The 27,438-nt window shown below is 42.1% G+C and overlaps 1 pseudogene; it reads left to right on the forward strand.

The window, feature by feature from the left end:
* The first annotated feature begins 346 nt into the window (after window positions 1-346).
* Window positions 347-25,757, forward strand: LOC102228263 (annotated as a pseudogene).
* The last annotated feature ends 1,681 nt before the right edge of the window (window positions 25,758-27,438 follow it).

A 27,438-nucleotide genomic window follows, 5' to 3' on the forward strand; every position in this document is an offset into this window, starting at 1 on the left:
TTTATAAATGTTATTTAAAATTTATAAATATTTAAAATATTTATAAATATTTATAAAATAAATATTTATTTTATTTTATAAAATAAAGTAAATATATTTTATAACAATAAAATACTAAAACAGCTGCAGTTTAACAAAATGTTTCTCATCTCAGTTTTTTCTGTTAAACTTTTTGATTTTGTTCTGTTTGTTTTACTTTCTGAACTTTTCATCTCTGATCCAACAAACTGACCTGAACGTCATTAAGGCCAAATGAACCGGAGGAGGAGGAAGAGGAGGAGGAGGAAGAGGAGGAGGAGGAAGAGGAAGAGGAGGAGGAGGAGGAGGAGGAGGAGGTGTGTGTTGGAGGTGTGTGTGCTGGGCTGAGCCCTGAATGTGTTCTGACCCGTCATTCTGCTCCAGTTTCCCTCCCGGATCGGTTCGGTTCGGCGCATGGAGCAGCAGTCCGACCTGCCGGACTCTAGTTTCTAACCGGACCGTCTTCATGGAGTTCCTGCCCGGAGGAGCGGCGCTGCTGCAGCTGCTGCTGCTGCTGCTGCTGCTGCTGCTGAGCATCGGCCGCTGCTGCAGCACAGACCCGGACAGAAAGGGTGAGGCTCCGGGTTCAAACTCTGGTTCTGGTCGGGTCGGTTCTGCTCTGACAGGTTCCGTCGTTTGTTCCCTTCATGTTTCTGTTCAGGTTTATTTCCACAAACTGTTTATTTCTCCTTTCTCTGATAATATGAAACATTTATTTCAATAAATTAAATAGTTTGTAAAATAATTTCTCTAAAACTGAAAATGATTTTAGATCATTTTATGATCAGAACCAACATGAGACATTTAAACCTTTATACCAGGATTTAAATGTCTGCAGTAAAACTAAAGAAATGATGATCAGATTTAATAAAAGTTTAGACAGAAACTTTCAAATCTGCTTCATGTTGAGGATCTTAAAGAATTAAAGTCGGTTCTGTTGTTGGTTCTGATCCAGAAACTTCAGCTTCACTTTTTATTTCCACTGGATTCTCAGATATTTTCTCCTGGGAAAATAAATTTTCTCTGGAGATTCAGTTTGTTGTTTCTGGTTGATAAAGTTTATCTGCAGGTTGTTATCAGTTTATCAGTTATTATTATTTATCAGAATCTGTCCAGGTTCTGGTTCTGACCTCCAGACTGTGAATCAACCAACGTTTATTCTAAATACATTTAAAATATTTATTTAAAATAAATAATCATTTATTGACTCAGTCTGACATTAAACTGCCTCTGAAAACATTTATCACTTTATTTCCTCTATAGTTGGTTTGTTTCTCCAGGTTCTGATTAACTAAACCAACAGAACCCGACCCAGTGGTTCTGATTGGGTCCAGTTTAAATAGATAGAGGATCAAACATCAGAGAATAAAACAGATTTAAATGAATCTGAGGATTTTTCAGTTTTTCTCTGAATGAAAGAAAAAGATTTTCTGATCCATGTCTGGATTATTAATAAACAGAAACATCATTTCAGGACCAAACGTCTCGGATCCTTCAGATTCTGTGAAACTTTTAGTGATGAAGATTTTAGTGAATAATTAAATCAAAGTGAATTTAATCTGTTGCTGTGAGTTCAGGAGAAATTTGATGTTTTTAACAGAAATATTGTTATTTCTGCTGATATTTACATTTTATTACAACTTCATGAATAAAACTGAAGCTGAAAGTTTAGAGAAACTCAAACGTGTTTTTTTATATTTATTTTTATTTGCATATTTTGATTTTAAGGTAAATTTTTACGTCTTCCTGAACAAGAATCATTTTATCAGATGATTTGATGTAAAGTAAAAAGTTTTGTTGATCAGTTTAATAATTCAGGATGAATCTGGTCTTTCAGTTTGTGTCGTTCTGAGAACCGTCTGAGCGTCAGGGTTCGGATCAGAACCGGGTTTTCTTCCAGGACTTAAATGTTCTGATCGTTTGGCTCTTTGGGTCCAAATCGATGTTCTCCTGGGTTTGATCTGGACTCAGCGGTTCTGTGGTGAAACTGCTCAGCCTTTAGATGTTTCATTATTTAAAGCTGAAATGATCAGTGAGAGGAAGATGAAGGAACTGAATCCTCGTCATCGTCTGAGAATAAAACCAGGACGATTCGGCTGAAATCAGGGAGCAACGAGGATCGTTGAGCTCTGCTGTTTGAGAATCAGCTGACAGGACCAAGTCTTTGTCTGGCAGATATTCAGTTAGCAGGACGGTTCTGGTTCTGAATGGACCGCTGTCTGCGTTTCCTAGGATCCAGAGAAATTCTCCTGCAGGACGTTCAGGAGGAAGAAAGTTTAAAGTTAAATCCTGGCTGATCAACAAGCAGCAGAAAGTTCAGAACATTTTCCAGAAATGAAATAAAAGTTATTTTAACCTGTTGAGGTTTTACAGGACGCATCTGGAGACATTTTGAAGTTCAGACTAAATCTAAAATTATTCACACCCTTAGATTATTCCATGTTTGGTTACAATCAGAAGGTTTTGCTGTTTTATAAGATCTTATGAGACGAAGCAACACAGATAATATTAGATACAGTAAAGAAAATATATTTGTAAATATTTTTATCTCTGATTCTGTTTTAACCTCCAGATTTTACGTCTGCAGACCAAAAACTTTTAATCATTTTTCTCTGTAAAGCTTCATAAACTCAGATGGAGAATGTCTGTTCATATCTGTTTTAAAGTTTCGTGACAGATTCTCAGCTGGATTTGGGTCTGGACTTTGACTAGGCCGCTCTAACACAAGGATCTGCTGTGTTCCGGTTTGGTCTGTGAAGGTTCTGGATCAGGAGCAGAAATGACTCAGAAGCTGCAGGAGTTTGGCTCTGAAAGGTCAGACTGACTCAGACTGAGATCCTCCTTCCAGAACAGCTTCTTAAAGGGACGGCGCGGCCTTTACATCGACTCACAACATTAAAATAATTAACAATAAACCCTCTGAAATATGACCAGACATGTGATTCACTTAGAGAAACACTCATCATGCTTAGCTTGCTGTCCAGAACGTTGTGTGACGCAATGCATGCTGGGAGTCTGAGGTAAAAATGGATTCACCTGAAATATAAAACCTGAAGTGGCTCAACGACCCGGAACGATTCTTTAATTAACTACAGCAAATAGAGAGAAATATGAGACAAACTGTGTTGTCATGGAGACAGATCTGGTTTTATTATGTTAGTGAAAATGTTCAACATTAAAATCATTCATGTTAAACTGAGTGAGGCGTCAATAACCTTCACTTTCTGCTTTTATCAGGATTTCTGTTTTTTGTTCCTGAATTCAGTAAAAGTCTGATTGTTGAGTCTGGAGCTGAAGATCCAAGGATCAGACAGCCTGAGTGTGTGTGTGTGTGTGTGTGTGTGTGTGTGTGTGTGTGTGTGTGTGTGTGTGTGTGTTGACTCTTTGGAAGGACCTTGGCTATATGTAGGGGTGTGTGTGTGTGTGTGTGTGTTTGTGCTTGTTTTTCATTGGGGCCGCTGTCAACTGAAAACAGACACATGCTGAAAAGCTTGAATGGTAACCATAGCAACGCTGTTGGCATAAAGAGCAGGACTTTTTAACTGAAAGGGAAAAAGAAAAACCATTCAGCAGGTCTGGTGGATCCTGGAGATCTGATTGGCTCGTGGCTCAGAAGGGGCGGGGCTTAGTGAACTCTACTAATTTAATTTATTGTCTGTCAGCTGATCAGTCTGAGGAAAAGTTTATCTGCTGTTTTTATTTTTAGGACTTTGTGTTTAATTTAGTTTCTCTTCCTGGATTTGGTTCCTTTGTGGTTTCCATGTCGACACATTTAGTCTTTAAAGAGTTATTTTGTGTCTTTCTCCTGTTGGGTCCCAGTTTGTTACCTTGTTGTCGTGTTTCTGTGATGCTGGATGTTCTGTTCAGTTCTTCATGTTTCTCTTTTGTGTCGTTTTGCAGCGTTTCTGAACAAAAACAGATTCAGATTAAAATCTATAAAAATGATCTTCAGCTAACGAAGCCAAACGCCCCGGTGGGATTATTTTGTTCTGATCTGTGGATCAGCGAGGAGGGCTAACCAGAACCAGACCCAGTGGGTTCAGGGTTTGGTGTTTGTTGGTTCTGACGGTTTGTCGCCGTCTGATGCAGCTCCAGGGATTTTCCTGGCAGGAATGTGAGGAATGTCAGTTATGGAGCTGAGAAAAGGTCCGCAGGATTTAACAGGCTCTGCAACATGCAGGCGGTTTGTTTGGGGCAGAGAACCGGACCCGGTTCCAACAACCTGCAGTCACTGTGGGATCAGACCCAGGAGGTCAAAGGTCACTGAGAGCTGCTGGCTGGACGGCGCCGTCTGTTTTCACACCTGCAGCTGCAGAGTTCTGCTCTCAGAGCCGCTTCTGGTTCTGAACATGAATCAGAAACAAAAAATATTAACAGAAAATAAACAGAGATAAAACTAGACAGAAATAAACAAACTTTTTAGTGTTTGTTTACTAAATTATTAGATTTTTGTATAATATTTATTATTCCAGCCTCCATCTCTGGTTTCTAATCTTTAGTTTTTCTGAGCCGAATGTGAAACGTTTGATTCCAGGAAACTAAACGTGTTTCAGCGAAACACTGAGCCACAAAAACTGATAGCAGGTGAATCATTAAAATGATTAAAATGATTAAAATCATTAAAATGATGATTTGACAGATTTATTTGATCAGGATTTAATCAGAAACTCTGGATGTTTAGAAGGCAGCAGTTCTTCTTCATCTGACAAATCAGGACAGAAACCAGTAAAAGACTCCAGACTTTCTTTATTCCTGAGATCCATCAGTTCCTGCAGCACCGTCGCTCTGCTGCAGCACCGTCACTCTGCTGCAGCACCGTCGCTCTGCTGCAGCACCGTTGCTCTGCTGCAGCAGCACCGTCACTCTGCTGCAGCACCGTCGCTCTGCTGCAGCTTCCAGTCCTCTTCTTTCTGCTCTTTACTCCCATTTTCCTGCCTTGTGAAATAAATCTGGACTTTTATGAGGCAGAATATTGAAAGGTTGAAACATGTTGAGGTTCAGAGACTCAGGATGAATCCAGCTGCTGACCAGCAGAACCTGCAGCAGGTCAATTCACAGCCATGATGACGACGATGACGACGATGATGATGATGACTCAGGAATTCACTGAAGCCTCGGTGTTATCTTAAAGCTGCGGTCGTCATGGAAACTTGAACCCTGCAGAGTTTTCTTCCTCAGCCGTGACCGCGGAGCTTTTCAGGATCCATGTTGCCGCGACACGCACTGGGTCAGAGGTCACAACTGCTAATCTGCCTGCTGCAGAACCCCGACCCGGTTCTGCAGCAGAACCCCGACCCGGTTGCTCTAGGAAGCTGCTGTGTTCAGGAAACGCAGCTTTACGGTTTAACTGTCAGGATGAAACCGATGCTGGAATTTTCCTCAGAGAGAGACGGAGCTGCAGGCCGAGGACAAGCAGCGTCTCGCTCCGAGCCGCGCACAGCGCTGCAGGCGAGGCACACACACCGCTCACACACACACACCGCTAACACACACACACCGCTCACACACACCCCGCTCACACAAGTCAAACACGATCCACACAGGGAAGATTTAGTGATTAGCTGCTGATGTTCCAGCAGGTTCTCTTCTGCCCGGTTCTGTTCAGGAAAATCGACCCGCTTCCTGTTCGACCTGCTGTGACCTTCAGGAGCAAAGGTCATGGAGCTGCAGCTTCCATCCTGCAGGATGAAGCAGCTCTGAGTGTTTTTCTGGGTCGGATCAGCTGAGACTGAATCTGACTTTGCAGATTCTCAGCTGTTGATCAGAGAACATCTCTGTCTCAGTCCAACACCGAGGGTCAGAGGTCAAGGTCACCAACCTGCAGACATACTGAGGGGAACAACATGCAGTCGTTACTTTTCAAAGACTCATCTGAACTCATTGTCCTATTTAAAGTAGGAATGATGATTATTTTGGTTTAGGTTCCAACCACAATGAACTCCGTTATTCAGTGCTGCTTTTTTGAGGTTCATAAAAAACATTTTATTCACTTAAATCGATTTTTGTAGTTTTCTGGAACCAGCTCAGGTTCCTGGTTCTCGGTGGATTTGTTCAGATTTCCTGGATTTTGTTTGGCTTCTTTTTCAGTTCATGAACATTTATAGAAAAACGTTTTAAACACAATAAACTGATCTATGAGTCATTCAGTCATAAACTCCAGGAATGATCCGGGTTTTTATTGGATCTTTAGGCTTTTTGTATTTTATAGATTCTCTTGAAGACTTTCTGTTTATTTTTTGAATCTGTTTTTACAGCCTCAGCTGTGTGTTAAACCCAACCAGAAATGAGTAAAAACTTAACAAAATCCTGCTGGTGGATTTTAAAGATGATTCTGGAATCAGTTCATCTGGAAGGTCAGAGCCGAGGTCAGTCGATTTGCCTCTCATACGAATCAATAAAAGCTTTTAACTGCAGTTTAAAACCAGAACGATTTGAAACGACAAACGTTTCCACTGATTGGAGCTGCAGGCGGTCGGAGCGTAAAACTATCGATTCCATGTCAGCAAACTTTTATTAGAGACACTTTTTAAGGTTTCCAGTCATAAATAATCTGCTGCCATCGAGCCGCTTTCCACTCTCTGCTCCATCAAACAGCCTGTAAGATCAGGACTGGAGGGAAAAGCTGCGAAGTCGATGAGCAGGAAGGAAAACGGAGACAGAAACACGGAGCTGCAGGTCCAGGCAGGCAGCAGCTCTCACTGATTCCATCTGAAAAACAAACAGGATCCACATGAGGAGGTTTCTGCTCAATCACAGGTTCAACCTGCCAAACGGCAATGGAGGAGCACAGATTGTTTATTACAGACAGAGGTCTTCCTCTGCAGGGGGGATTTTGATTTTTTAGAAACATACCACAGAAAATCAGAAAATGCTTTCAATTTTACAAAGTTTAGAGAAATAATGACTTTACAGGTAAAATCTGCTGGTTTTACATTTAAAGGTTTTTCTGTTCTGCTGGTTTGGTTTCATGGATTAATTATCCATGAAACCAAGATCGTTTCTCCCATTAATGAAAAGTTTGTATTTTTATTTGTTGGTTTTCTTTCTGCTCTCTGTTCGGTTCTTAAAGTTGATGTTTATTTGAAATAGTTTCAGGTTTTCTGAGCCTCATAATGAGCCGTGAAGACAAACGTCTGCAGGTCCAGTCGTCTTGCTTTAGTTGAATTTGGTGAAAGTTATGGATTTATTGAATTAGTAGCTCTCATATTTGGTGGATCAGTTGTTGTTACTGATGCCTTGCAGTAGGAAGGTTGTGGGTTTGAATCCCAGCCTGGAGTTTGCATGTTCTCTCTGAGCATCTAAAGGTTTTCTCCTGGTACTCCGACCTCCTCAGATCCACACTCAGCAGTTTCACTGAGAGAATCCATCCTTCTTTATTCTGTTTATCATCATCGGTTTAGAAACAGATGAGGAATGAAAAGCAGACGAGAGTTGAAGGTTAAAATCCTGAGGAATTTATCCTAAAGTCAGGAGAAAAGCTACAATGTCCAAACTGCAACTTTCCAGGAACAGCATCTGTTCCCAGAACCTGTTTGGATCTAAACTTGTTTCTGGGTCTAAAGTCTTTGGGTCGACATGTTCAGGTCTTGTTGACTCGGTTTGGGTTCATGGGTTGAGCGGCTCAGTGTGTCACAAACAGGGAGGCTCAGTTCAGGCTGAACACAGAAAGCGTGTTGAGGTCGATTACTGATAATCTAATCGTCCTGACAAACACACGTCTGTCTGAGCAGAACATTTCCTCCAGCAGAACCAAAACAGGAGTTTTGAGAGAAAATGTGCTGAGCAGGTTGCAGGTGTGTGTGTGTGTGTGTGTGTGTGTGCGTGCGTGCGTGTGTGTGTGTGTGTGTGTGTGTGTGTGTGTGTGTGTGTGTATATGTAGGCGTGTGTGTGATTCTTATCTCTACCTCCATCTCCTGTGGTTTTTTGAGAAAAAGGTTGAACCATCTTGGCTCTGATTGGCCGGCGCTGTGATTGTGATCTGCTGCAGGTCGAGAGTTTCAGGAACGTTCATTTCCACTAATCTGATGGCAGCGAGTAAAACAAGCAGAGATTCACATGTGATAACAGAACGGAGTGTGTTAAACCAACATGTGACGCGTTTTGGTCCGTCTGCCTCAGTTCTTCGCTTTTCATGGAAAATTTGGACTTTTAGGGTTTCAGAAAAGAGGAAGGAGTTTAAAAAGTTTCATTTTGCAGCACAGACAGAAAACTGTTAATATGAAGTTCAGTGACGAATAGAAAACAGTCAAGATTTCTTATTGACATCAGATGAAATGTTGAGCTGTGCTTTGGGATGTTCCACTGATATTTCCTGTTTTGGTACATCAGCTTCATTGTTTTTATAACTGTGCATAATTACATTAAAATGGACAAAACAGGGTGCAACTGAAGGTCAACTGTGTTATTATATTGTGTAAGTAATGCTATAATGATCCTGCTGTTAAATCCTCTGAATCATGCATTATGTGTAACTAAACACTTGTTAAGGTTTTGTGTTTTTGCACTGATGGAGCTGAACATGAATATGAACTCTTAGTCTTTAGTTTGTGACTGTAATGTTTGTCATGATGAATTTTTCCGTCACTCGGTTCTATCTTTAACTCTCAGCCTGCGTCGGGTTTCAGAGGAGCTGCAGCAGACGCAGACAGGCCCGACCTGTTCCTGAACAAACAAACTGTTTATCACCACACTTCACCTTCCACTGAGTTTTCTATTCAAACCCGACAGGGATGTTTCTGCTGCAGCTGCTGACTGAGTTATCTGGGACTTTACAGAATTTACAGCCACTCAGAGAACAATGACTACACTTTAGTTTAGGAAAAATCAGACTGTAGGGAATAAAACCAGCAAATATAGAAAACAGGAAGGAAAGAAGTTTTTGTTGTTTCCATGTGACTCCGTCTGTGCAGAACCATCCTCAGTATTTTAACAATGGTCTGGAAATCTGAAGCTGGAAGCTGACGGGTCGGCTTGGATCGTTAAACATTCAGTTTATTTTGTTGTTTTACATCCAGAGATGAAAACATGCAGGAATTTATGGCATTTTGTTCCCTGACTGCTGCTTTGTGGATTTACATGATCAGATTCATCGTCTTCAGAATATTTTAGCTTGTCGCCACATTTGCTTTGGCACATTTTGAAAATGATGGTTTTTATTCATTTTTGTTTCAGTTACTTTAGAAATATCCACAAAAGAAAAACCATAATAATAATTAATATTTTTGTAGTAGTTTAGTTTGCCATGGAGGAAACGGTCCGTTTCATGGCTGAAGTTTCTCTGAGCTCATCTGTCTCTTCCTCTCATGTTTGATTGTTTTGGCCGAATTCTGGTCCGGTTCTGTTCTGGTTGTGATTCTGTACAGAACCGTGTGAAATCAACACAAACTGGAGCGGACGCCTGCAGTCAGCCTGTATGAACCGATTCCTCTGGAATAACTGAACGATTCGGCAGGCAGGGAATTCTGATGAACCTTCCAGGTTGGAGATGTTACCGGTTTGAAGAAGAGACTCTGAGAAAAGGAGAAATGAGGAATGAAAGCAGACGGATGTTGAGGAGAGAAGGAAAATAAGGATGTTTGGGAATCTTCGATGTAGGGATGGGAATAAACAAGTGGGAGAGAAGAGAGACAGCTGGGAGGAGAGTGGGAGGACGGATGGAGATGCACTGAGGAAAGAGAAACAGGAAGAAGGGTTGAAAGCAGACTGGAAGGAAAAGAATGAAGGAGTGAAAATAGATGGAAAGCATGAAGAAAAAAGAGGATAAAGATAGAAGATAGAAGGAGGGATGGAGATGGAAAGAAAGGAATAAATAAGAAAAGTCATTACGTCTGAGTCCAGATGTGGAGCGTTCCCCATGAGGCTTCGACCAATGGGACGGCCCCTCAGCCAGCCGGCAGCCAATCAGGATCACTCCCAGCTCAGCTGTGTTGTTTCTGTGACATCACAGCAGGAAGTCAGCCAATCAGAGTACAGAGGAAAGACTCATCAGTTTCATCAGGGAGAAACATCTGAACAAACCGCCGTTCATCTCTGAGCTGTTAGTGTTGGACACACGTTGGTTCATCTGGTGGACGGACCGTCCAGGGCCGGCCCAAAGGTCAGCGGGGCCCAAAGGTCAGCGGGGCCCTGGGAGAATTAAACCGGGGGTCCATCAGCTCCAATCTGCCTCCAGTCACCAATAACTCCTCCTTTAACCTGAACAGACCATCATTCAGTTCATTTATTTGTCCTTTAGATTTAGTTACAGCCAGCTGTGGTATGAACCTTCCCATGCAGAAATGTCTCAACTTTTCTGATTTCCAGTTTTTTTAGGCCTGACTTCTTAGAAACGTCGTTTTGAAACCTAATGGGAAAAAATAAAGCTAAAGTTTCTCACCTGCATCTGATTTTTACTTTCTGTTTATGCATTAAGGATAGAAATTGGTGGAAGTTCTTAGTTCTGATGCTTTTAACAAGTTTCCAAAAATGTACTGCTGATCCCAGTTCAGAGCTGATAAAAGTAAAACTCTGATTCTGATCTCTGGCCTAATGATTGGTTCTGACTGTCATCAGGATGCTGAGTCTGTTGATGTTCCAACATGGCTTCCTTCCTTCCTGAAATGGTTCGATCTGATCTGTGTGGCTGTATCAGAGCAAAATGTCAGTCGTTCTGCTCAGAGACAGGAACTGATTATTATTGTCGTTCAGTTCACCGTTCAGAAGCAGAACCCACTCAGAGATCTTACCGACCCTTGACCTCTGACTCCTGAGCTGCCGGTTTGTTTCTAACAGAGACGTGAGCCTGCAGAGCTTCATTCCTCTCTGACTTGTTCAACTCCTCTAAGCCTTTGCTGCTGGGATGTGCCACTCCTCTGGCCTCGTCTCTTTATGCTCCTTTAATTGTCTGAGTGGAAACTTCACCTGAACAACTCAGAGGGTGTAACCGTAAAACATCGGCACGCGTCTGAAGAATGAGGAAGAGTGAGGATGAAATTGGATATTTGGATTCCCATAATAAAGAGAAATTTAGTTTGTTTCATATTAATATTTGGTTTTTAACCAGAAATAATGAATTTTAAAATCTAAAACGGAGCTAATACTTTTTAAGTCTCTGAATTATCACCTGCCTGTCATTTTCTAAGAGCAGAAGTTTGATGCTGCAGTAAATTTCTCACTAAATTATTCTGACTCAGATTTTAATCTTGCAGCAGATTAAAACTGAATCTTTTCTCCTTAAGCTCTGTGTTGCCATGGTTACCGGGGAAACGGCACCACTCAGTGGCCGGTAGAGGAACTGCAGTGAACTCTGTGTCTGCTTTCAGTGTGCCAGGGGACGAGCAACCAGATGACCATGCTGGACAATCACTACCTCAAAATGAAGAAGATGTACTCCGGCTGCAATGTGGTTCTGGAGAACCTGGAGATCACCTACACCCAGGAGAACCAGGACCTGTCCTTCCTCCAGGTGAGTCCGGTCCGTGTTACGTCATCACGCTACGTCAGGCGCCGCTGGTTTCCCTCCGGACGGACATGTTTCTGATCAAACTCCTGATAAAGTTTCTAAAGACGCTGCAACACCTGACATGTCAAACTGATCACGTCACTTTCAGTCCTTTGTTCTTTTAAGGTTTACATTTTTATCTTCTGAAAGGTTTTGACATGCAAACAAAGCTCCTGATCCAAACATCATCTCTGTTTTCATTCCAAGCAGATGTTCCTCTGATCTTTGTTCAGTAGTTCATCTGTTTCTCTAATGAATAATCATTCAGGCACAGAAAGGCTCCTAAACTCAAGAAACAATCTCTTGTGATAAAACCTATTTTAAATGTGATCATTAATTTGGGATTTGAGCTTCCAGTTGTTTCTTATAACATATTGAACAGACTTATTAATGTAAACCCTGTCATAATGCCTCGGCTGAAGGTTATTGGATAGTTTTTCAGGTCTTCAGCTCTTTCTCTCTGCCTCTTCAGTCCATCCAGGAAGTTGGGGGTTACGTCCTGATCGCCATGAATGAGGTGTCCACCATCCCTCTGGTCAATCTGCGTCTGATCCGAGGACAGAATCGCTACGAGGGCAACTTCACCCTGCTAGTCATGTCCAACTACCAAAAGAACCCGTCATCACCAGATGTTTACCAGGTTGGCCTAAAGCAGCTGCAGCTCAGCAACCTGACCGGTGGGTGGAGCAGCTTCTGGACGATATTAGAAACACAAGCAAGTGTCACCAATCAGGAGAAGGGTCAACATTACAGATGTGTCTCAAACCAACAGAAACTGCAGAGAAAGTCTGTAGCTGAGGGAATATTAGCTGATGTGTCATAAATGTGTAGGACAAGGCATGCTGGAGGAGCTTTAAAACCCACAGGATTGCGCAAATAAAGGTTTGTCAGTTGGAGTTCTTGGCAGCTGGTTGAGTGGGTGGAGCTGCAGGATCGTTTGAAAGTCTTCTTTCAACAGAACATTGAGATCTGACAGCAGGAAACAGACCGCTCCTTGGCAATTTGTTCCTGATGACGTACGACGTTCACCTTGATTGGTTTGGTTGAGTCACACCTCTGCTGTGAACACATGGCTTCATAATGCTGGACTTTTTTGGTGGCTGGTTAACAAATTTATGCATAACATATTTTACAGAATCATAAAGGTTTAGTGAAAAAGAAAAAGCTCTGGTCAGAAATTTCACATTCATGAATAAACCTCCAGATTATTTAGGTTCTTGTTCAATGTTCAAGGATGGAAACATCGACTCGGCATCTAATCTAGTGTCTGCTGTCATGTTTCTGATTCCATGTTCAGTCTCTTGTTCATCCTGAATGTATTTTTAAAATGGCTGAAATGCATCATGAATAATTTTTCAGTTGTTGAGCGAAACCTATATTTTTACAGAAATTCATTGTTACAGTTTGTTTGCCTCCAACAGAGATTCTGTCAGGAGGAGTGAAGGTCAGCCACAACCCTCTGCTGTGCAACGTGGAAACCATCAACTGGTGGGATATCGTGGATAAAACCAGTAATCCCACCATGAACCTCATACCACACGCGTTTGAACGCCAATGTATGGAAAACATTTCTAAAATATTCATTAATGTTCTCATCCTGGCTGAACGTTGTTGGTAACATGAATGTGTTTGCAGGTCAGAAGTGTGACCCCGGCTGTGTTAACGGGTCGTGTTGGGCACCCGGACCGGGTCACTGCCAGAAATGTAAAGTCTTCCACTGTTTCTTTTACGTTCCACCATCCTGGCTGTTTGTGTTGAGTGAGTTTATGAATCTGCCTCTGACCCCGTTAGTCACCAAGCTGCTGTGTGCTGAGCAGTGCAACAGGAGGTGCCGCGGTCCCAAACCCATCGACTGCTGCAACGAACACTGTGCTGGCGGCTGCACCTGGACCCAGAGCCACAGACTGTCTGGTCCGTATCAGATGATCATAATCACATTTCATGTAAAAGTACTATTGACTTCAATGACATTTTCCATGAATGTTGCTACTGATCACCACATGAACTAATATTCTTGATTTCCATAATTACTTGGAAAAGCCTGGGAGTTCAGCCAAACCGTCTACTGGTGCTTTATGGACTTGGAGAATGTGTTCAGCTGTGAGGTCACTGCAGGAGGGTGAGGTTACAGGTCCTCTGATTCAGGCTGTTAGGTTTAGACTGGTGCAAGAGCTGGGAGAGGTTAAAAAGACTTGTTTCCACTGAGAGTTGCCCCTTGTAACTGTTCTGTTCACAACTTTTATAGACTGAATTTCTAGGCACAGACCATAAGGATCTATTGTTTGAGGATCGGCTTTATCTAGACGATGTGGTTCTTCTGCCTTCATCAGAACATAATCTCCAGTTTAAACTGGAGGGATTTGCAATGATGTCCTGCCCCAAGTGGAAGAGCTGAAATATCTCGAGGTTTTGTTCACAAACGAGGAAAAATGGAGCATGAGACTGATGGGTGGATTGGTGCTGCGTCTGCAGTGAAGCCAGCGCTGTACCGGCCTGTTGTGGTGAAAAAAGAGCAGAGTCAAAAAAATTACCCTCTTGATTTACCGGTCTACGTTTCTTCACCCATGTCTGGCCACCAGGAGGAGCTGACTCCAGTGACTGGCAAAGGGAAATCTGGGCTTCACCTGGATTAAGTAGAAGATCATGGATGGATCCAGGTTATATTCAATATATTAGCTAAAAAAGTATAAACAATGTATTTTGGTCTAAAAGTCACAAGCCAGAAGAAGAACAAGAACATAGACGCTCATCACGGAGGCAGTGAGTGGGTTTTCCTATCTGGGCTTTGGAATGAACTTTTCTTTATCACCGGTGGAAATTCATTGAGATTTTTATAAATTTATTTCTGCTCAGACATAACCTTCTCAACAGTTCCAAAGAGTTTTGCTTCCTGTGAGTCACAAAGATCCGCTCTACTGTTTAGCTAACAGACATGCGGCTCATGTTCAATCTTTGTTTCATTTTTATTCTGGTTTCATTTAGTTTCTAACTCCATTTGTTCCTCGTTTCTTCATGCAGGCCTGCAGGGACTTCAACGATGATGGAACCTGTAAGGACACCTGTCCTCCGCCGAAAATCTATGACATCGTCAGCCACCAGGTGGTGGACAACCCCAACATCAAGTACACTTTCGGAGCCGCTTGTGTCAAGGAATGCCCTAGTAAGTATAAAAAACATATTCATATCAGATCATCCAGCCTTCAGTGGCCTCTGTATGCTGCAGAGTGTTACATGTAGAAATAGTTCACTTCAGATGAAGAACTGATTATGTGACGATGTTTGAGGTTCCTGAAAATGCAGCTTGATTAGATCTGTCCTGCAGCTGGTAAACGCCTGTCAGTAAGTCGCCCGTTGTTTAGTCTCTGATGTTGCCTTAATGTTTGTCTTTGTTCACAGGTAACTACGTGGTGACAGAAGGTGCATGTGTTCGCTCTTGCAGTGCAGGAATGCTTGAGGTAGATGAGAATGGCAAACGAAGCTGCAAGCCATGCGACGGAGTCTGTCCCAAAGGTAGACCGACCCACACACACACACACACACACACACACACACACACACACACACACACACACACACACACACACACACGCACACACACACACACACACACACAAACCCAGAGCAGATTCCCAAAGTTGTTCTTGTTCTTCCTGCAGTGTGTGATGGAATTGGAATCGGGTCTCTGAGCAACACTATTGCTGTCAACTCAACCAACATCGGGTCCTTCAGCAACTGCACCAAGATCAACGGCGACATCATCCTCAACAGGAACTCCTTTGAAGGGTGAGGACATTTTCACCTTTTCTTCTTACATTTCTGTCCTTCCATCATCCATCATGCTGACCCTCTGTGGGGTCAGGAAGGGGTCAGGTACCGATCTCCAGGGGTCAACTTGGACAGACTCCTCTGGCCACCACAGACTCCTCTTAAATTTGCATCTTGAAAATGAAAGCTCCTTCCAACTGATTAATGCAGGCATATGGATTTAGTAAGAGTTATTATTCTGAATGGAGGTGAGCCACAGATCAGTGTTTGGGTTCTGCTCTGGTTCAGAAAATAAGCCATAAATGAGTCCAGAAGTTCTCATGTCGCGTTCAACAGGATGACCAAAGTTTTTCCAAGCTTCATAATCGAATGTTTGATTGATGCCAACATGAGAAACAATATATGATTCAGAAATACAGAGTTTAATTGTCCAAACTGAAAACTGTACATGACTTTTGTCCAGTGTTGATTCTGGTTGAATATCCTGCTCTGATGTCTGTGATTATGTAACGGCTGTTCTTCCAGGGATCCACATTACAAAATCGGGCCGATGGATCCTGAGCATCTGTGGAACCTGACGACAGTGAAGGAAATCACTGGTAGGTTTTCCTCTTAGCTTTGTCATTAGATCAGAAACATGTCTGCAGAAACCAGCCTCAGAGTTCAGCTTGTTGGTGTCGCAGGTTATCTGGTGATCATGTGGTGGCCTGAAAACATGACGTCTCTGTCGGTGTTCCAGAACCTGGAAATTATCAGAGGAAGAACTACGTTTTCCAGGTGAGTTTCCGTGTTTCTTTCTATCTGTAGTTTTCCCAGCTGTGGACCAACAGTGATGTTTTCCTCCCAGAGGGTTCAGCTTTGTGGTGGTTCAGGTGAGTCACCTGCAGTGGCTCGGTCTGCGCTCCCTGAAGGAGGTGAGCGCTGGGAATGTGATCCTGAAGAACATGCCGCAGCTGCGCTACGCCAGCACCATCAACTGGAGGCACTTGTTCCGGTCTGAGGACCAGAGCATAGAGTATGACGCCAGGACTGAGAATCAAACCTGCAACAACGAGTGCTCAGAGGATGGGTGCTGGGGCCCGGGGCCCACAATGTGTGTCTCCTGTCTGCATGTGGACAGAGGGGGGCGCTGTGTGGCATCCTGCAACCTGCTGCAGGGGTGAGAGACCTGCAGTCTGTACATCAGCTATAGTTCTGACGTAATTTTACTATTCTTTACGTACTTTTTTTGCATGAATTTAGTTGTTTTGTTTTGTTTCTTGGTGCAGTGAACCCAGAGAGGCCCAGGTGAACGGCAGGTGTGTTCGGTGTCACCAGGAGTGTTTGGTGCAGACTGACAGCCTGACCTGCTACGGTCCGGTGAGTTCACATCCACTCAACCAATGTCTGAAAGATTAGAGCTTTTACATTTTAATTCAGAATCCATTTACTCACAGAAGAAACACTGCATATTCAAAAAGTATTCCTCATCATCGTCTGAGATGAAACTCTCTTTGACTCCATAAACTGGCCTTTTGCCATAATTTGTTGCAATTTGAATTAAATGCTTTGCATGAATTTCTGTTATCTCTGAGTATTAAACCCTTTTTTGTGCAGGGGCCAGCCAACTGCTCCAAGTGTGCACACTTTCAAGATGGCCCCCAATGCATCCCTCGCTGCCCCCACGGCATGCTGGGAGACGGAGACATTCTGATCTGGAAATATGCGGATAAGATGGGCCAATGCCAGCCGTGTCATCAGAACTGCACCCAAGGGTAAAACCTCTTCATCATGAAAGGTCTGAGAAGTTTAAACCAGCAGAGAAAATAAGTGAAGGTTTATTTTATTGTCTTTGTGTCTGCAGGTGTTCTGGTCCTGGACTGTCTGGCTGTAGAGGGTAAAACTACAAATAAAACCACAAACATACAGCAAAACATGAGCGAATCATAAACAAAAACATCAACAATGCTGAGTTGATTTGCCACAGTCGACTGGTTGACTGTGGCAACCAGTTAGTTCAGGCTGAACCACCTGAACTAACAGGATCTGTAGTGAACTTACCAACTTCTTTGCAGAGAAAATAAAAAATAATAATAATTTACACATCAACACCAAATCCATTAGCAATGCTCTGTCCAAACATAGCATCAGTCTGTTGGGTTAGCTTAGCCTTCTTCATACCAATCAACCTTCCTGTGAGTCGTTGAGCAGGATAGAAATAATCACATCATATTGATCAGGAATTAATCTGTTTATGTCGATGTAAATGACTCTGGAAGTTCACATGATGATTTCATTCAGTATGGATAAGAAAGTGTATAAATCCAACCATTTTTTGACTCATCTGTTTTTTGGTCTCTTTGTTTCCCACCAGCGATATCGTTTCCCACTCCTCTCTGGCAGTGGGGTTAGTCAGTGGACTCCTGATCACATGTAATTGTGGCGCTGCTCATCGTGGTTCTACTGCGGCGCCGGCGAATCAAACGGAAGAGGACAATACGCCGCCTGCTCCAAGAGAAGGAGGTGAGCGTCACTCTTAAAACACAACTCTGGCGTTGGAATTGACTGGAGAATGCCAAACGGAGACAAACTCTCTGACTCTTGCTGGTTGTGTCTGATGTTGTTGGACATGTTGCAGCTGGTGGAGCCGTTGACTCCGAGCGGTCAGGCTCCCAATCAGGCCTTCCTGAGAATCCTGAAGGAGACGGAATTCAAGAAGGACCGAGTTCTGGGCTCCGGGGCATTTGGGACGGTCTACAAGGTACCAGCGATGGCTGAAAGCAGAAGACCTTGTTAGAAACTCTCTCCTCCTGAGATGATGAAATAACTGACCTCATGCCTCTCTGTTCAGGGTTTATGGAACCCTGACGGAGAAAACATCCGGATCCCAGTCGCTATCAAAGTTCTGAGAGAGGCTACGTCACCAAAAGTCAACCAGGAAGTTCTGGACGTAAGGCTTTGCTTCTCCTCTGGTTCGGTTTGCTCAAGAGCTGTGGTGGGACTCCAACCTTCATCTTGTCTTGTGTGTTACGTCTTTAACTGTGTTGGCTCTTCTGAACAGAAAGAACAAGGTTCAGTTGGATGTTTTGTCTGTTCCCTTTGGACAGCACCAGTATTTATTAGGATTACTGTTTCTGTTTCTGCCCAGATTTTCTCATCGTTAATCACAAACCAGTCCAGAGCTTACCGCTGATCCCACAGGCTGATGTGATTCATTAGCAGAGAAATATTAATGGATTTACATTCTGGCTGGGATTCTTTAAACATGATATTCAACCGTTTCCTGATGGACTCTCCTGCCTCTGTCCTTCATTTCAAACCATCAGAGATCATGTTGTACATCAATGTAGGACTCATCCGTGCAGCACATCTCTAAGAGCTGCTGTTTCCTATCATATGACAATATGCTGCATATGTAGCATTCACAGTTAAAGGATGATTGATGGGAATGGATGTTAAGCCACAATACCTCTGAACATGTTAAACTGGACAATAATACATAGAAAATACAGAAAACTTCTGTCACAAAACAGAAGGTGAAGCGTAGCAGTAAACATTTGGATAAACTGAGATTTGTATTGAAATGTTTTCAGAATTAATATTAAGTTCAAAAGTAAACGGTCAGAAAATGTTAGCAAGTGCAGACATTTGGATGTAAAGGGAACTCAATTAGGACAATTTTCACTTGCTAAATTCAAAAATCAAAGGATGAAAAAAGAGCAAAAAGATAAATAAAATGTATATTTATTTGTCTTTCTGCCATCTGTTTTAATATTGTTGCATAAATCAGAATTAATATGGCATATGAACAAATTAATGTTATTTTGTGGTTTCATAAAGTGAATTTCTGATTTAAAATTACTTTATACATTTTTAAAATAATGCAGTATTTATTAGTTTTGGAACAAACATTCCACATCACATCATAGCTCTTACTTTGTAGATTTATAAATGACTTTTTAATTAAGTAAATATATCTGACCAGCTAAATATCTGCAGAGTTCTTCTGTTTATCGACTATTAATGTAAACTAAAACAATTCATACTTTTGTATTTCTCTGCATATTTATGTACACAATAGTTCACTATTAATGAAGTGAATATGACTCTTACATATAGCATCAAACTGTATTTTATTTTATAAAGTAATTATTTATTAGAGATGACCAGATGATATTTCTGACCTGCTCTGCCGTTGTGTTTATGGACCGTCGGTGTTTCTGACGCTGCAGGTTTTAATTCTTTATTAAATATGACCTGATGACTGTGTGATATTCATGGACTGTTGGTGTTTGTGACTCTGCGGGTTTCCCTGCAGGAGGCGTACGTGATGGCAAGCGTGGACCATCCTCACGTCTGCCGCCTGCTGGGCATCTGCCTGACGTCGGCCGTGCAGCTGGTGACGCAGCTGATGCCGTACGGCTGCCTGCTGGACTACGTCCGGCAGCACCAGGAGCGGATCTGTGGCCAGTGGCTGCTGAACTGGTGTGTTCAGATCGCCAAGGTGAGCCAGGAACCTCGGCGCTCGGTAATCCTGCTGAGGCTCGTTAACCTGAACGCATCAGGATGAAGGACTGTTAATCTCTTCAGTCCCGTCTGAAATGTTTAGATGCTGGGAAAATGTAAACTGGGTCAGGAGATTAGAGTGAATTTGGGTTGTTCTGGATCACACGGTCTGGGGAACTTTTCCCAACACTGACTTAAAGTTAAAATCAACATTTCATGATAAGCTGGACAAAATAATGGAATTCAAATATTTATTTATCTATTTAGCGGTTAGTTCTGGTTTGTTAAATGACACACTCTGTCCTGCTGGTTCAGGGAATGAACTACCTGGAAGAGCGCCACCTGGTGCACCGCGACCTGGCAGCCAGGAACGTCCTGCTGAAAAACCCGAACCACGTCAAGATCACAGACTTCGGTCTGTCCAAGCTGCTGACGGCTGACGAGAAGGAATACCAAGCCGACGGAGGAAAGGTGCCATGGCAACGCCTGACTGGTTTCTGTTTGCTGTTCGGACTGAAAACATGTCAGAGATGAATCACTGCTGCATCTCTGTGAGCAGGTTCCCATTAAGTGGATGGCTTTGGAGTCGATCCTCCAGTGGACCTACACCCATCAGAGCGACGTGTGGAGCTACGGTGAGGAATCGTCCCCACAGCGCCACCTACCTGCCTTCACCCTCTGCTTCCTGTTAGCCGGTTTAAACATCTGAAACCACACAGCCAGAGGATTTAGACTGAATAAAATACTTCTACACTATTAGTGAATATCGGTTGCACATTATCATCTCTTGTTCAAAATGTTAAATGCTTGAGACTCAAACCAGAGTGAGATTTTTGTACACTGAACATCAGTGTTAGCATGTAACCCTGATTACATTGATTTATTCCTGATTATATTTAATCTGATCATGGAAATCTTACCAGTTTTGCTGTTTGAAATTAGACTGAGTGATTTGTATTACTAAAAATTAAAACTTAGGGCTCTTAGTTTAGCTAAAATCCCATCTTACGTTGAAAGGACGTGGCGTTCATTTATGGAGCTCCAGTAGCAGTCAGTCAAGCCACAAATCTGAAGAAGCCTCTGACTGGAGACTGTTGCAGCTTAACAGCTCCACATCCAGGCACCAGAAACATTAGTAACATAGCAACACATCCTGGATGACTCCATCCGTTAGCATACTCTGCTAATCCGCCTCATTTGCTTTTGCTGCTCGTCTTTAAACCTCTGGTTGGCTGTGAGGTCAGAAAGATGTTGGAGTAGGGGATATGATCGATGGAACTTGAACTTCTTCCTTCTCTCTCTGCTCTGCATCCATGAAGCCTCCTTTCTACCTCCTCTGGGATTTGGGGTCAAAGTTCAGGTGATATTTTATCTACCTGAGGTCCACAAATCGGGTAGACGAATCCGTTGACAGGACAGCTACGAGTCATTCTAACTATAAATGGCTAAGTGTGTTCCTGCAGAAAATGAGGAAATTGTTCTTTTTCCTTTTGTGCGGTGTTATTGCTAGGCTAGGCTAGGCTAACCAAGCTAAAGTCACTCCTGTCTCTGCAGGTGTGACGGTTTGGGAGTTGATGACGTTCGGATCCAAACCGTACGACGGCATCCCGGCCAAGGAGATCGCCTCGGTGCTGGAGAACGGGGAGCGGCTGCCGCAGCCTCCCATCTGCACCATCGAAGTCTACATGATCATCCTGAAGTGTAAGAGCTGACCCTGCAGGTGGCGCTGCAGGCTGACTGGGCTGTTTCCTCATGGTAGTGTGTTGTCCCCGTCTCCCTGCAGGCTGGATGATCGACCCGTCCAGCAGACCCAGGTTCAGAGAGCTGGTGGGCGAGTTCTCCCAGATGGCCCGGGACCCGTCCAGGTACCTGGTCATACAGGTACGCCACCGCCCCCACCTGACCCTACTATAAAACACTAACAGAACAATTCTGGGTTTTCACTTTACGTTTCAGAAAATATATCCAAAGAGTCCAAATCAAAATCTAAATGTTTTTCATTAAGTAACTGAACATTAAGAAGCGAATCTAATCAAATATGGAATAATAAAGTATATTTGACTGTTTTGGTTGCCTCTGACTTGTTTCCCAGGGCAACCTGCCGAGTCCGTCTGATCGGAGGCTTTTCTCCCGCCTGCTGAGCTCTGATGACGACGTGGTCGACGCCGATGAATACCTGCTGCCGTACAAACGGATAAACCGCCAGGGCAGCGAGCCCTGCATCCCGCCGGTAAAAACTCTGATGCTAACCGAACAGCAACCTGAAACAAGTCCTGGAGTTTCTGGAGTTTTCATTCTGACCCGGAAAGTCCGAGGTTCCTCACCGGCTGGGTCTCACAATCCAACATGGCTGCCGCTCATACAGACAGCTGTCAAGATTTTCATCTGAATTTGTGTCTCAATAATCTGATTCTTATAAAACCATAAGACCAGCTAATAAAACTGTTGCCACAAAATTAAATTACATAAATCAGGATTTCTGAGTAGTCTGGGAAAATCTGGACTTTAACTTCAGTAACTTTCCAGGTCTGGATCAGCAAAAACAACTAAAGTGTGGAGGTTGTTGTATTTGTAACTGCTTTTCCATTTGGCCATGTTTCATGTTCGTCCTTCTTTTCTGTTCCTTCTTAGTATACTTCCTTGTGTCCTTCAATCCTTCATGGTCTTCTTGTCTCATTGAATAAGAGAAACAAGAAACTTTTATTTATTTATTCCTTTGTCCGTCATTCTTTCATTTGTACTTTTGTTTTTTCCTTCCTTCCTTCCTTCTTCTCCTGTCCTTCCTACCTTCCTTAATTACTTTCCTTGTTCCTTCTTTCAATTCTTTTTGTTGTCTCTTGTTTTTGCAGCTTAGATATTTAAACCATTCCTTTTATTTACATATGTACCATAAATTTATCAATATTTGGTGTTTTATATTTTAACTGGTTTTCAAATTTACAATATAGTTGTTGTTGGTATTTTAGCCGTAGACAGTAAAGAAGCTCTCTCACCTGATGAGACGTAGAGCAGTGAATCCGTCTCTCCTTAAAGACATTTCCCAGTTCTTCCTCACATCGTGTCTTTATGAAACCTTCAAAATAAAAACAGAAAACATATAAATAATATTCTTTGCCACCTGTGTAATATTTGCTTTGGATTGTTATAACACATAATATTAGAATAATATATTTATAATTATAAATAAAATTGTTTTATTTCTAAGATAGCGCTCTTGTGTCAAATAATTTAAATCAACGTTAGGGAATAATTCAAACTTTTTGAAAATTTACAAAATCTCAGTTATCCTTCATAGCGTGGACTGAACACCGGTGTTACATCAAGCACTAAAGCTAATATTAGCTGGCAGTTTCATGGTGGACAAAAATACAATATAATAATATTCTAATTATAAAATATAAACAATAATATGTTCATCTTACTTGTGAAACATTATCCCCGAGATCTCATGTAAATAGTCCGTCGATCTCAACAAAAATATCCGGCAGTGCCGAGTCTTCTTCTGGAACGACGGCTCCAAGATGGCCGCCGTATTTCCTGTGCAGCCAATGCGGGGTTTACTCTTTACTATGTCTATGATGTTAGCACACATGTCCTGTTACTGCCGACCACCAGGGGGCAGAACAATACGTAAAGTGAAATAATGGGCATGTTTTATCCAACATGGACACTGATCCATCTGAACTGTGTGTGTTTTTTTAGAATGGGCATCCAGTGAGAGAGAACAGCATGGCTCTCCGGTACATCTCCGACCCGACCCAGAACGCGCTGGAGAAAGACCTGGATGGTCACGGTAGGTTCTGACCAGCAATCACTTTCTTCAAGAAATCAGGAAGTGATCACAATAATGGAGTCAAACAGACAGGATACGAGTCAGATGCAAACAAGGAGTTTCACCATAGCAACCGAGTCCAGGCTCTAAATAAATCTTCCTGATGTTTGTGTTCCAGAGTACGTTAACCAGCCTGGGAGTGAAACCAGCAGCAGGCTGTCGGATATCTACAATCCCAACTACGAGGACCTGACGGACGGCTGGGGCCCGGTGTCGCTGTCCTCCCAGGAGGCGGAGACCAACTTCTCCAGACCGGAGTACCTGAACACCAACCAAAACTCGCTCCCCCTGGTGTCCAGTGGCAGTATGGACGACCCCGACTACCAGGCCGGCTACCAGGCTGCCTTCCTACCGCAGACTGGAGCGCTCACTGGGAACGGCATGTTTCTCCCTGCAGCAGAGAACCTGGAGTACCTGGGACTGGGAGGCGCACTGTACACTCCTGTCCGGTAGGGGGCAGCAGCGCTCCGACTGAAGCTGTGGCTTTGCTCAGATAAACAGTGGTCTGTTTTAAATTGGACAGATAACTGGATTTAACTCAGATGGTTCACTGTCGGTTCTCCAGAGGAACTGAAACAGAACAAGAACTTCCTGTTCCTTCAGGCAAAGGTCCAATCTTTGGCTCTAAGCTGACGGGATGAACGCATCTGGAAAATGGAGCCAAACATTACCCAGATAAACTGTAAAAACATAAGCTAATTCAGGTTACATTAAAAAAGACTCGCTCAACTCTCCTGCTCTCACATGTGGGTTTGGATGCTGCAGGACGATGCAGATGTTTTAATCCTGGGCGCTTCTGTTTCCAACATTTACATTCATGAACTGAAAATATTTAAGTTTTCTGAAGATATGATTTGACTGTCAGTCAACATGATGTTTGTAACCTTAAATCTTTCAGAATAAGAGAAAACAGGTTGAAACTGGATTCTCAGGCCACACTGCTCTACTCCAGATATTTATAACTGCCATTTTGTAAAAAAAAGAATCTGCATTCACACAATCTGTTGGTTTTCTATCAGAACAATTTTATACAAGCCTTGCAAGAGCAGGTGGAAATAAAATTAAGCTTACTAAAATTGAAATTTGGTAGAAGACAACGTTGGGTGAACGAAATAACACAAATGGTTCCGTTTTATAGGTTGTAGAAGGACAGAGGAGGACATGTCCACCATGTTTTTTAATCCTCTTTGGACATCATGTTCCCACAGATACATCAGTGTTTTTAAAAATCTCACCAAAATCTGTGTGCATGTCGACAGGAGGTGGAGACGAAGTGGAAAAATTTTAATTTTTACTAAACATCAGAGTTGGTGGGGAGATTTGAAGAGTTTACTAATTTTTTAAAGATTATTCAGTAATCTGGAATAATCTTAACTTGTTTTAAATATAGGAAGGAAAATGTGAACAAATCTTCTGACTACTTGTCAACATGGAGACAGACTGTAGGGGGCAGTGCTCACCGTGTTGTGTTCATTCTGTGTTTTAGAAGAATCGTCTCCAAGCTAGCTTCTGTTAGCAAAACAGGCTAATTATTTCCCGCTGACGGGTTTACAGTGAGTTAGAGAAAGTGTTTGACGGATTTGATTGAAATGTGTTACTGTGACTTAGTGAGGTGGAAGCCATGTTGGATTTTGACATTCTAAGTCAAAACTTCGACTTAAAAGAAGAACTGTTCAAGTTAGTTCATTTAAAAATGAATAAGGTAAATGGAAAGCAGGCAGAACAGCTCCCCCTGCTGGTACTGCCAGGGTTCTACAAAAAACACCACTTCCACAAAGAATAGGTCAGCTTCTTGTTAATAATGACTTGTTTCTTATACTATTATTGTGAATAAATGTACTATGTTGTTTCTGTAAATGTAACTTTAAATGCGTTCAAAGTGAGAATGTGTGAATTTTAAGTTCAGCTCTGGATGGGAACCAGTGCAGAACCTGTCTGCTGGTTCTCACTGAGGAACACGGTTCAGCTAAACTTCACGGAACCATTTCAGTCCAAACTGTAGCACAAGGAGAACCTCCTGTTGTTGTCTGACTTGAAATATTCACTCTTGATTGTTTGTGTTGTTGAATTTTTGCTTTACTTGACATAAATGAGCCAAACCCTGACGTCCTGCTGCTGAATATTACTGCTAGTCTCTGTTTGTCTTTAATGTTTATTGATTAAAAAAAACAAAGTTAAGTTTCTGACTGTGGTTACTGGTTTTTATTCTTAGTATCTATAAGATACTATATATATATATATAAAAACACTAAAGGTTTACATAACATTATGGTGAACACATAAATGATTTAATTTACCTTTGAGTTCTTTCTGAAGTTTCACATCCAGCTTAAATCCTGTGTCGTTGTTGGAGCTTTTAAGGACGTATGAATAATTCTATAAGCATTATTAATATTAATAGCTCTGCAGCGACTGCTAACATGTTGCCTGCGCACCGGAAGTGTCTATGTGACTAATAAAATGCGGACGTGCTAAAACGGAAGTCAGTGAAATAAGAATGACTTAAAATAGTCATTTTACTTAAATATTAAAATAGTATTTTACTATTTTAATAACTATTACTTACAATAGTAATTTTAAGTAATTAAAATTACTTAATGCTATCGCTAACAGCTAACCCATGTTATATCTATGTACTTTGATCTACTGGTAAATTATTTATTTAGCTTCTGTAAACCCAGATTCATGCTGAAGTTGTATGTCAATGTTAAGTTATAATGCATTTCTATAATGTAGGTCAACCATTTGCAGCGATCTACAGAAACCCCATTAAAAACAGTTTATGGCCAGACAGTGGGGAAATACTCACAGTATACATAAATAATATATATTACCTTACATATGAGTGCTTGTCTTTCTAAGTAAATGTCCAATAAAATATATAAAAATACAATTTAAACGACGAGATCCTTAGCTAAATGTGTGAGCTATGCTCCACCGTTAGCATCCATGTTTACTACCAAACACTGAGCACTTCTTCTTTTTACGGCGGTTGGTGGAACACTGAGAAGCTGACGCTATTGCGCCCCCTACCGCGCATGCGGGACACTTTCAGGTCGTTGGCCCGTTCACACAGCAGAAAACACACAGGTCGCATTTATTTGGAAGTGTGAACGAAAAAATTCTGATCTGACAAAAAATCGGAATTGGGTATTTACGTCCTGACCCCATATTTTTGCGTGACGTCGGTACTACGTCATCTGCGATCCATCAGTTTTTGTTATCTTTTAAAGTCTTGCGTTTTCCTCCAAATTTAGGACGATGATCGGGTCGCCATGTTTCCTGATGGTTCTGGTCCACTGTGGTTTCAAGGAAACATCTACCAGAACGTTCTGGAGGAATTCATACTTCCTTCTGCTCACCAGCTTTATGGAAATGGTTTCACTTTTCAGCAGGTCCTGGTACCAGTTCACAGTGCCAACAGTACCAACATCTGCTTTAGTAACCATGGTAACACCAGCAAACAGGCCTGACCAGAACCAGACAGAGGGGCATCGTCCACAGGAAGGTGAGAGCCGACCCAAAGAATAAGTGAACTAAGCTGCTGTTGGGCCTCCAATAAATGAATTCAAACACAAACCAGCTAAAATGTTTTGAGAATTAGTTTTATTTTATGGTTTCAGAATCTATGAATTTACTATTTTAACATTTAAAATAACTGGAAACTTTGTAAAAATGTTTTTAAAAGGTGTTTTTGTCTTACTATGGTTACAATCAGCCAAGCTTCAGTTGGTCCATGAACATGTCAGCAAATAACCAATTATTTAAGCTCCGCCCCTTTTCCCAGATTCCACCTGGATTAAAACTGCTTTTCCATTTCAGTGCCATTTTATTTCTGGTTATTGAAATAAAATGGCAC

The sequence above is a fragment of the Xiphophorus maculatus genome, chromosome 21, assembly GCF_002775205.1.
Source record: "Xiphophorus maculatus strain JP 163 A chromosome 21, X_maculatus-5.0-male, whole genome shotgun sequence".
Taxonomy (NCBI): Eukaryota; Metazoa; Chordata; class Actinopteri; order Cyprinodontiformes; family Poeciliidae; genus Xiphophorus; species Xiphophorus maculatus.